This window comes from Muscardinus avellanarius, assembly GCF_963383645.1.
Source record: "Muscardinus avellanarius genome assembly, chromosome: 12".
In the NCBI taxonomy this organism is placed as follows: domain Eukaryota; kingdom Metazoa; phylum Chordata; class Mammalia; order Rodentia; family Gliridae; genus Muscardinus; species Muscardinus avellanarius.
This window is the reverse complement of record NC_137798.1, coordinates 48,831,011-48,843,508: the sequence shown is the minus strand read 5'-3', so window position 1 is coordinate 48,843,508 and position 12,498 is coordinate 48,831,011. Positions and strand designations below refer to the sequence as shown.

The 12,498-nt window shown below is 35.3% G+C and overlaps 1 pseudogene across 1 annotated transcript; it reads right to left on the bottom strand.

The window, feature by feature from the left end:
- Positions 1-9,051: 9,051 nt before the first annotated feature.
- Positions 9,052-11,273, bottom strand: LOC308270765 (stonin-1-like; annotated as a pseudogene). The gene is made up of 2 exons: positions 10,635-11,273; positions 9,052-10,569 (listed from the first exon to the last, which is right to left on the bottom strand). The product of its transcript is annotated as a stonin-1-like (transcript).
- Positions 11,274-12,498: the final 1,225 nt, after the last annotated feature.

The window sequence follows — 12,498 nt, the reverse complement described above, 5'->3', positions numbered from 1 at the left end:
TCCCACATATTGATTTGCCTTTTAGTTTTTTTGTGCCTTTGGGGACTTGTTGAGAAAGTTTTTACCTGTGCCTATGTGTTGCAGTGTTGGACCTATGCCATCTTCAAGAAGCCTCAAGGTCTCTGGTCTAATTTCCACATCTTTAATCCATCTTGAGAGCCAACATCATTTTATTACCAAAAACCAAATAAAGACAGCTCAAAAAAGAAAAACTACAGGCCTATATCTTTGATGAACTTGAATGCAAAACTGCTAAACAACATACTAGCAACACATTAGGATAAAATGTATGATTTGTTCGGAGGCTATTTTTATATTGGATTTATAAATGAACTCAAATTTTTATTAAGCATCATGCTTTCCAGTATGATTAGGTGGTCTTTTCTGTATTCTTATACTAACCTTCTAGTATGTCTATTTTATAATATATAATTCCATCTTAAGAATTTTAATTAACTTTAATTTTCCTTGATTTCTTTCAAACTCAGATCTTTCTTTGTTTCACACCAGTGACATTATTATTGTTTTAATATAGTGTTAAATATGTATATGTTGAAATAATATTTAAATTAACAATGTGAAAATGCAATAATAATATATTTTTTATCCCTATTGAAATTGGAAGAGTTTCCAAAATGTCCTTAAAATTGCTAAATCTTCTAAGATCAAATGCTATTAAACAAAGAGAGAACTCCAAACGTGTTTTCAAATGTTTATTTTTTCCCCCAACATTTCAAGTTTGATATTTGGCTCAGCAATTAATGAAAACATAATTTCTGGATCAATGTATAATGAGTTAGTTATATAAGAATAAGAATTTCTAGTGTACTTATATACAATGGGGTGAGTATAGACAATAATATGCTATAAGAAAATATTTTTAAAGTTTGCTATATAAAAATGATAAATTTGGAGAAAGTAAATATGTTTAACTTAATTTAAACATTAATATACACATGTGTCAAAATTTAACACAGTGCAACATTAGTAGGTATCCTGTGGATAGTTAATTTTATATTTTTATTTATCAGTATGTCTTTGTGATAAAAATTATATCTGTAAATATCAAATTTCTTCCCAAATTAACTATTATTACTTACTAGAATCTGTAGTTGTTTTCATGTGCTCATATGTACAGCTATGGGGAATTTCCTATGACATTAAAGTTTGAACAGAAATCCATGGTGATGATGAAAACTCAGTACATAAAGTAAAGGAATAGGTGCCATCGTTATTTTGTGAGCAAATAAAATTCAATACTACCAATGGAGTGTGAACTAAATGTATTCAATGTAATTCCAAATTTTTGTTTTCTCTCACATTACTCACTCTGGTAATGTCAAAAGCATTTATTCTGCATTATTTTATTTGAATTATTCTGCTTCAAATGTCAAAATCAATTTCCAAGAAAAATAATTTTTAATGTTAACTGATTACATGCATGTCTTTACTTTCCTGTTCTCAATGACATTTCCTCAAGGCAGGTTATCTGCTTCATTCTGGATACAAAATTCTTGAGACTGAAGATATGAAAGACCTGAATGGAAAAAATAAAAATACTAAAGGGATACAGAGAGAGAGATGTAGAAGGTACAGAGAGGAAGGAGGAAGCAAAAAAAGTAGTGTTTAAAAAATAAAGTAGTGAGCTGGGCATGGTGGCGCATGCTTGTAATCTCAGCATTTGGGAGGCTGAGACGGGACGATCGCGGTTCGCAGATAGCCTCAGCTACTTAGGCCCTCTGCAACATAGTGAGACCCGGTTTCAAAATAAGGAATAAAAGTAGGGCAGGGGGTGTAGCTCGGAGGTCTAGTGCCCCTGGGTTCCATCCTCAGACCCAAAAATAAATAAATAAATAAATAAATAAATAAATAAATAAAGTAGTGTTTTAAAAAATAGAGCCGGATGTGCTGGCATTTAGAAGGCTGAGACTGGAGGATCAGTGTTGTTAGACTGGGCAGTTAGTAACTCGTAAATGCTCCTGAGTTTAATCCAAGTACTTACTACTAATAATATCATTTGTTATTAATTAATTAATTAATATTGTCATAGTAATCACCCAAAGCATTTTATAAAAAATATTTAGTAAATGATAAAACATGTTACTCATCTTTAAACTTTTATCTTGCATTTCAAACACAATATAGATTTGTTTTGTTCTTTATAAATATTAATATTATAATGTTTACAATAGCCCTATGAAATATATGCTATTATTTTTCTCTATAAATGCGTATATAATCACAGAAAAATCGATTAAATTATCTAATATCACACTATTAGCAAATGGCAGAACAAGATTTGGAAAAAGTCATCTAATTCAAGAGTATCAATGAGTTTATGCTGCCTCTTAAATATTAGCATTTGATAATATTTATTTAGTAATATTTTAATTTCATTTTATTTAGTAATATTTTAATTTCAATCAATGAAAGACATAGAGACATCTAAACATCCTGTTTATTCTTCCATTTTCTTGCAAATATAAGTCAACCTCCAAAATATGATGCTTGCTATTCCAAACATGTGTTTGTATTATTACCTATTATGTAAGTATCCATATAATAGACTTTACGTAAGTACTATAGTATTATCAAATTACTGTGCAATTTGCTTTATAAACATGTTTTCATACTTTGTACATTTTTAACAGTTTTGTTGATGCGTTGTAGTTATACATCTTAATGGGATACTACTTTATACATTATGATTCATGTCTCTAAAATATTCCCTTTCCCTGCTATATAGTTTTTGTAGTATCATAATTTATTTTTCTATTTTATTGCTAAAATTGTCAATCATCTTTATTAATATTACAAAAAAATAAACATTGTTCTACTTTTCTCTGACACACATATAAGAAATTATTTTAAGATACATAAAAGGGAACAAATTTACTGGATCAAATAGAATAGAATATATGACTAATTTAAAATATGAGTAAATTGATTTACACATGGTGGCAGCAATTTATAGTTTGCTTAGCAGAGGCTCAATTATTTTTGCCAGCATTTGGCATTGCCAGACATTAAATTATATTAGTCCATGATGCATAATTGCCATGCACCAATAAAAGTATAAATAAAAAATTAAAGAGGAAAATATAAAAATAATATTTTCTTTTCCCAGTTTCATAAAAATATTTCCATAATAAGACAAATAATGGGTTTGGTTGTATTGTTAGTCTGCATCAAAAATCTTCCTTTTTTAAATTCCCTCCTTTTCAAACTTCTTCCTCAAAACTTCCTTTTTCAAACTGAACAAAATAATATCTTCAAAGTTTATTGTAAAGATCTAGTCAAGTTATAAATGTGCAAAAGCTTTGAGATTAAAAATTTTGCTTGAAAAAGTAATTTTTATTTTAATACTTTGCAAATGTGTGAATAAACTAAATGCAGCTTATAAAAATATGAGATATTTCCTATTTTTGAGTCTCCATATTAGCATGAATAATAGCTAATAGTGCCTGACTGTACTTTTGATAGAACATATATGCACAGTTTTTTTTTGATGAAAATTAATTTGTAACATGACATTTATAGTCAGTTCAAAAAGTACTTTTATTTTATTTTATTTTATTGTTTTTTTGGTACTAGGGGATGGAATCCAGGGGCCTTTTATAAATGTATTTGAAAAAAATTATAATTGTATAATTTATTTGAAAAAATGGTTTATATAAGTCCCTTATATAAAATGAAATAACATATGCATATTCTCCCATATACGTTAGATAGTCTTTATACTTACATTATCTAATAAAAAGTAATTAAATTGCTGCATTCTATTGTTTAGAAAATCATAACAAAAATCTGTTATGTTCAGTATAGACCCAATTTTTCATATATATATATATATATATATATATATATATATATATATATATATATATATATGGAGCCCTACCTAGAAAACTGTTGCTTCTACCAAGATATATATACTGAGATACTGAGGATGGAACCCAGAGGCATTCTACCTCTGGGGTTCCTGGAAAATTGGAGTTGTGAGACAAGATTGCACTGTGGCGATGCCTCCTGTTGCAAGGCAAGTGGGTTTCTTTTCTGCTCTCTGGTCAGTATCTATTTTTTTTTTTTTTTTTTTTTTTTGGTACTGTGGTTCCTGGAAACCCTTCTACCTCTGAGCTACACTCCCTGGCCTATTTCATATGTTTTTTTTTTTTTTTTTAATTTGGAAACAGGGTTTCTTAAGCCAGAGAGGCTGGCTTCAAACCTGCGTGATCCTCCTGTCCCTGCCTCCCAAGAGCGGGGATTACAAGCGTGCTCCACCACACCCAGCACCCCCAGTATGATATAGGGATGTAGAATTCACAGACACAGAGGACCAACTATACTCTAGGTATGCAATGGGATAATTTTAGTGCAAAGTGCTTGGTTCAATAAAGACACAGAAAAGCTAGCATCAGACTTCCTGGAGTAGGTGACATGTGAACAGAGTTAAAAAAAAGAGGAGTGGGACATATAAAGAGAGCAGAAAAGAGCATTCTAGGTAGCAATTTAGCAAGATCCTTAGCAACTTAGTAAAACCCTATTTCAAAATAAGAAAGAACTGGATCAAAGACCTTGATTTAAAATCTGAGACTCTGCCACTATTAGAGGAAAAACACAAGTAAATCTTTAAGATACTGGAACAGAAGCCAGGCGTGGTGGTGCACGCTTGTAATCCCAGCATTTGGGAGTCTGAGACAGGAAGATCTTGGTTTGCAGACAGCCTCAGCTGCTGCTTAGTGAGACCTTTTGCAAACCAGTGAGGCCTTGTTTCACAATAGAGAATAAAAAAATAGGGCTGGGGGTGCTGTAGCTCAGAGGTAGAATGCCTCTGGGTTCCATCCTCAGTATATATATATATATATATATATATATATATATATATATATATATATATATATATATAATCTTGGTAGAGGCAACAGTTTTCTAGGTAGGGCTCCAAAAGCATAAGAAACAAATGTATTAACAAATGGCATTAAATTAATCTGCAAAGCTTCTACAAAACAAAGGAAACAATTGACAGACTAAAAAGACAACCAACAGCATAGGAGAAAAAAATGCCACCTATTTATCTCATAGAGGATTGACATCCAGAATATATGAGTGAATTATTCATGAAGGATTTGTCAAAACAAGAAATAGAAGTGGCCAATAAGTATATGAAAAGTGATCAGTATCTTTACCTAAAGGGAAATGCAAATCAAATCTTCTTAAGATTCTCATCACATCCCAGTTAAAATGACTATAACCTAAAAAACAAAGAAAAAATAAAAAACACAGCCTGAGAGAATATAGAGAAAAATGAATTCTTATGCATTATTTGTGGGAATTTAAAATAGTACAACCACTGTAAAAAAAATAGTATGTGGGTACCTCAAAAAAGTAAAAATATGCCAGGCATGGTGGCGCATGCTTGTAATCCCTGCACTTGGGAGGCAGAGACAGGAGGATCATGCTGGTTCAAAGACAGCCGTGCTGGCTTAAGAGACCCTGTTTCCAAAAATAAAAAAGTATAAAATAGGTCTGGGATTGTAGCCTGGAGGTAAAGGGGCTTCCAGGAACCCCAGTACCACAAAAAAAAAAAAATTAAAAACCAGTAAAAATAGAACTACCTTATGATTCAGCCATCTGACCACTGGGTACATAACCAAAGGAAATAAAGTCAGCATGCTAAAAAGATATCTGCATGCCCATGTTCATTGTGGCACTATTTGTAATATCTAATATATGGAATAAGCCAAAGTACTCATCGACAGGTAAATTTATAAAGAAAATATGATCCATACATTGAATGAAATAGTATTCACCTGTAAAGAAGAATGAAATTCTGTCATCTATAACAAAATGGATCAGACTAGAAGACATACTATTAATCAAAATAGGCTAGATGCACAAAAGGTACTGCATGTTCTTTCGCATATGTGGACACTTGTAAAGAAAAATAAATAAGTCAACCTAAACTTAAATAATTACTAGGGACTGAAAAGTGTGCTGGGTCGTGGGTGGAGAAGACAAAAGAAGAATAGATTGGCATGAATAGTTCACAGTTAATGCATATATGAAAATATCACAGTAAATTTCCATTAGTCTATGCAATAAAAAAGCAAATAAAGTGATACAGTAAAACTTAAAATCAAAATGTTACAAGTAAGCTTTTAAAAATTTCAATGTCAACTTTTTAGCATATAGTATTTGGAAAGCTATGTAGACTTTGCAGGCATTCACTCATTATTCCTCAATCTCATAGTTTATAAGCATCGTTCCATTTCTGCTTAATAATTAATAGGAATTCATTTGTTTTTTGAGGTAGGGTCTTGCTATGTTTCCCAGCCTACTCTCTTACTCTGGGCTTCCTCTCACCTCAACCTCCCCAGTAGCTGAGATGACAGGGTCACAACATAATGCCTGAAAAGGAACACATTGTTAAAAAAGTGAGTGAAGAAAGAAAAAAAAGAAAAGAAAAAGTAAGCCATTCTTTTTAAGAAAAATTTTGAGTAAAAACTGCAGGCCACTTCTCTTGGTGACATTTTGAAATGTAACAAAGCATGTAGCAATCTTCTAGAATAAAGAGAGCACACTGTGTCAGAGCCTGGCTTGCTACCTGTGCTGAGGCTGTAATCACAGCCAAGGAGAGGAACAAAAATGCCGTAAAACTGTGTTATTGGAGAACATATGCATTGCAATTTGATAATGATATACTGATTGTTCTTGTAGAAATAATACTTGCTCCAAATCAGACCTCCTTAGGGAAAGACCAATTCCAACTTAAAAATAAATAAATAAATAAAATTGCATTTGACAAAAATTATTTTTGGAGGGGTCTGGGGATGGAACCCAAGGGCATTCAACCTCTGAGCTACACCCTCTGCCCAATTTTTTATTTTGAAACCTGGGCACACTGAGTTGCAGAGGACCTCTAAGTAGCTGAGGTTGTCCAGGAACTGCAATCCTCAGGTCTCAGCCTCCCGAATGCTGGAATTACAAGCATACGCCACCATGCCTGGCTGACAGAAATTATAAAGAGAAATTTTAGTGAATAATAATTTCATTATCAATATTACTGATGCAACTTGGAACTGTTATGACCCGTAAAATTTCTGTTAATACCTCTTTCTGAAAATAGATCAAGATCCAACAAATCTTTGTTAAATAATTATGTATTTTTAATATTATATAATTGTATATTTTTATTTTAATATATTTTATTGCTGCATTTTAATTATGCATCATAATTAATTATAGTGTGATCCAGGCATAGTGGCATTTGGGAGGCTGAGACAGGAGGATCACATTCACAGACAGCCTCACCTACTAAGTGAGGCCCTCTGCAAATCAGTGAAACCCTGTCTTAAAATAAAGAATAAAAAAATAGGGCTTGGAGTATAGATCAGAGGTAGAATGCCCCTGGGTTCCAACCCCAGATCTGCAAGACAAAAAAAAAGTTATCGTGTGTTAGGAATATACATGTCTACAATACTTGGTTTACCTCTGGATTCCACCCCACTTTCTTCCCTTTCCCATACATATCATTGTAATTGTTATTGATAATTTTGTATGTTTACAAAATAGTCTTTAGTTTGGGCATATTAAAGAAAACATATGTCCCTTTTTTTAGCTGATCTGACTTAACATAATGCTCTTCAGGTTCTTCCATCTTCTTGTGAATGACCTGATTGTGTTCTTCTTTATAGCTGAGTAGAATTCCATTGTGTGTATTTCCCATAATTTTGCAATCCATTCATCTGCTGATGGAGACCTAGGATGGTTCCATATTTTGGCTATTACAAATTGTACTGCTATGAACATGGGTATGAATATGTTACTGTAGTTCTCTGATTTCAACTCATTTTGAAAGATTTCCAGGAGTGGTATAGCCAGATCATATGGTGGATCCATTCCCAGTTTTCTATGGAATCTCTACACTGATCTCCATAGTGGTTGAACTAGTTTGCACTCCCACCAACAGTGTAAAAGAGTTTCTCTTACCCCACATCCTCACCAGCATTTGTTCTTATTTTATTTCTTTATGCTTGCTACTCTGATTGGGGTTAGATGGAATCTCAGCATAGTTTTGATTTGCATCTCCCTGATGGCTAATGATGAAGAACATCTTTTTATGAATCTATTGGCCATTTGTATCTCTTCTTTTATGAAGTGTCTATTTATGTCAGTTGCCCATTTCTTGATTGGGTTATTTGTTTTGCTAGTGTAGACTTTTGAGCTCTTTGTATATTCTGGATATCAGCTCTCTTTTTTTAGCGCACAAATGATAGACACATTTTAGATCAAACCCCTAGGGAAAAAATACATTGTCGGGGTCCAGCCCTAGCAGGAGTCGGGGGCCGTGTGTTGCTGAGAGAAGAGTCGAGGTGGAGTGAGAGAAGACTCTGACACAGGAGACCAGATGCAAGCTTCTCCAACTTTTTTCAGGATTTGTTACAATCTTTATACTTTCTTTTCTTGACAGAGTACACAAAACCACAGTCATGCAAGCAGAAACTTCAAGGACAGAAAAAGTCTTTAATAGACTTCAGGACAGGGTACCAGACATTTAATAAATCATAGAAAGTATGCTTTGCCTCATCACAAGGCCAGCTTGAACTTAATCTTATATATTGGCCCAAACTAAGCTCAGCTTGAACAGCTTTAACTTAATCTTTGGCCCAAACTTTATCCTTGGGGGAAAAAAATCTTTGCTGACTCAGTCTCTCACATGTCACTGCCCATCTATTTTAGTTATAATACATATACAGAAAATTCCAATTACACATATTAATTCAAATAATTTTAAAATTATTCTTTTGAAGGGGGAAGGGCTAGTTTTTCTCGTGGGGGACTCCAGCTTTTGTGTGTCCCCTGGCCAAGCTTTTGCTCAATACCTGCACAAGATGCTGTAGCAATACATCAAAAGTAGAAAACAACAGATGGCTTGGTTTTAGGCCTAAACTTCTCTAAACATAGATACTGGAAGTCAGTAACAGAACTTTGTATGGTTTCTGTAGATGATGTGTTTGACAAATAGGTTGTCCTCATGGACTCCTCCTGCTCCTACTGAGTTACGTAGCCACTGGCTTTCTCTGTGTCTTCTCCATTGATTTTGATTCATTTCTTCTCTATCTCAACCTGGATGTTGTAGTGAGCCTGCTGGTGAATATGCTTCTGTGGCCAGACATCACTCTCCACCCCCAGAGACCTCACCTCTGTCCTTGAGGCACAGGAGCCAGGCACATAAAACTGAACAGTAGCAAATGGATACCAGTCAGAGGGAATTTCTTGGTTCAATCCAAGTTCTAATTTGTATGAAAGACAATGGGGATGATCAGGACTTGCATTTTTGTCAGGAAACCGATCTATTTTACACACCACAGCCTGGTAGGCAGTCTCATATTTTGCTGTTCCCATAGTGACTTGAATGACGGGTTCATACTCAGGTTCATTTAAACTCCTCAGACATGCCTGGCTGTTCATCTTGGCTTTCCGTGACTTTTGCCTGTGGAGGTTCATGGTCTAGAGAACCTTGATCCATTGAGATGGGACAGGAAATTGTATCATTATATTATCACAGCACCTCAAGGTTCCCACATGGGATGGCCTCTGAGCCAATGGGGCCATGTTAACAAAGGCTTTCAGTTCCACATAGCCTCCTTGGACAATCACAACAGATTTCACAGAGAAGGGATGATCATCCCCTCTATACAGTCTTGAAATGTATTAGCTCAAAGTGGCAGGCATCAAGAGGTACAAACTTGATGATTCTCAACTGCTCAAATTCTTGGACTTTCATGCATTTATGAAAATGGTAGTCTAAAATATCTATCCACTTCTTCTCTGGATCTTTTTCAAAATTACATTCACCTTGCTTCTGCAACTTAAGGTCATTCAAGGTTAAAAGGCATTTCACATTCCCATTCACAAAGCAAAGGCAACAGATTTAGGTTATCATGGCACTTTCTATCATTTTCCAATCTTTTTTTGTGACTTTACCCCAAAAGTTGTCCATAATTTCCAGGGTGAAGATTTCTTGTTCCTTGTGGTTCTTTTTTGTTTATGAGACAGCTGGCAGCTTCAACAGCTCCTCCTCCACAGTGGTCAGAAAGTCCAGAAAGTCATGGTACTCTGTGACCCCAGCTTTAACATCTGTTCTATATCTGGCTCAGGAACTACTTCTGTCTTGGAATGGTACTTCCTCTTTTCTGTGTAAGATACATGTTCAATCTTCATGTTGTGGATTTTTCCTGCCACACTGAAGTTTTCAACTTTGGGTTCAGAAAGCCTGCAAGGTGGATCCAGCTGTAGCTCCTTGAATGGCTTCTCTAATCCCTTCTCATAATACATCTGCAAAATTCCTCCTGGTAGGACTTTCAGAAAAATTGGTCTCCATTGTTGGGAAGACATCATGTTCTTTTTCTCAAGAATTCTCAGCATGAAGGACCATCCATCCTTTGGCTCGATCCTGAAGAGCACTTCTGGAACAAAGGGAGAGGCTGAGTCTTGGGTGCATGGGCACTGCATAGACAAATTGCCCAGGGTATCCTGGTACTCCGCTGACTGCAGATGTTCAAATTTCTTTGCAGATGATCATTGCAGATGATCATTTTGCAAAGATGATCATTTTACAATTGCAGATGATCATTGCAGATGTAGTTGAGTGAACATGTATTTAGGCTCTTTTGATCAATAAGCATCTCCTTGTCTCTTGATGAGAAAGTATTTCTGCTTCCTGGGAGGTCAAAGGCAAACTGAGAAGCACCCCATTCACCTTTCCAAAATGGACTTGAAAAAGCACAGTCCTCACAAAAATACTGAAACTGGGGAATGCCACTCTGAATCTGTAGGCTTTCAGCTTGCTGAGGGATGATTTTACCTGGAACACCAACTTTGAGAGTAGGCTGTGTAGATGAGTTGTCATTGGGCAAAAACACAGACTGGTTTGCAACTGGGCAGTTTGAAGATTCTGGAATAGGATAAAGCATATGACTCCCCACTTTAGGGGAGCCAGGAAAACCTTGGAAGTCTTTGGTAGGTGTAGAAAAAGGAGAATTACTTGGAGGTTCGGGACTAAAGTAAAAATTGACAATGGAAGAGGATAGTGGGGTGATGTTGGAGGAAGACCTGCTGGGAAAGTCCTTGAGGCCAGGCAGGTTCAGCTTCAGTCCATTTGGTCTGCAGACACCTTGAGTCTCCAGAGGAAAATCCTTTGACCTTTGAGAGGACTGAAAAGCAGTGTCATCAACAAAGGTGACCCAGCTGCCTCAGTTCCTGGAGCACATCTTCAGATCAGGTTCTTGATGGTTTCTTTTGATGAGAAGAAACTTTTTAGTTGAATACAATCCCACTTGTTAATTTTTGCTTTAATTTTCTTTGCTTTGGAGGTTTTGTTGAGAAGATTAGTGCCTGTGCCTATATGTTGGAGTGTTGAGCCTATGCCCTCCTCTAATAACGTCACAGTTTCTGGTCTAATTTCTAAGTCTTTACACAATCTCAAGTTGATTCCTGTGCATGGTAAGAGGTGGTGAGAGGTAAGGATAGGTATTTCTCTTGGCACCATTTGTTGAAAAGGTTGTCTTAAGTATATAAGTTTGTCTTAGCATATAAGTTTGCCCCCTTTGCCAAAGATCAATTGACAATAGGGGTGTCGGTTTGTTTCTGTATCTTCTATTCTGTTCCACACTGGTCAGTATTCCTGTTGTGCCAATACCATGCTGTTTTTACTATTATTGCTCTATAGTATAATTTGAAGTCAGGGAATTTGATACCTCCTGCATGGTTCATATTGCTGAGGATTGCTTTTGCTATTCTGGGTTATTTCGCTCTCCATTTAAAATTTATGACTGATTGCCTGGCGTGGTGGTGCACTCTTGTAATCCTGTGCTTGGGAGGCTGAGACAAGAGGATCATGCAGGTTTGAAGCCAGTCTCAGCAGGCTTAAGAGACCCTGTTTCCAAATAAAATATAAAATAGGTCTGAGAGTGTAGCTAGAGGTAGAAGACCCCTGGGTTCCACCCTCAGTACCACCAAAAAAAAAATTATGACTGATTTTTCTAGGTCTATGAAGAATGTAATTGATATTTTAATATGAATTACATTTAATCTGTACATCACTTTTGGCAGAATGGACTTTTATTTATTTTTCAGTACTGTGGATGGAACCCAGGGGCATTCTATCTCTGAGTGACACCCCCCAGTCCTATTTTTTATTCTTTATTTTGAAACAGGGCCTCACTGAGTTGCAGAGGGCCTCACTAAGTAGCTGAGGCTGTCTGTGAATCATGACCCTCCTGTCTCAGTCTCCTAAATGGTGGGATTACAATCATGTGCCACCATGCCCAGCAGAATGGCCATTTTGATGATATTTATTTTGCCTATCCATGAACAAGGGAGATCTTTTCATCTTCCAAAGTCTTCTCCAACTTTTTCTTTAATGTTTTATACTTTGCATTGTAGAGGTCTTTTACATCTTAGGTTAGGTTTATTCCTAGGTATTTTATTGGTTTT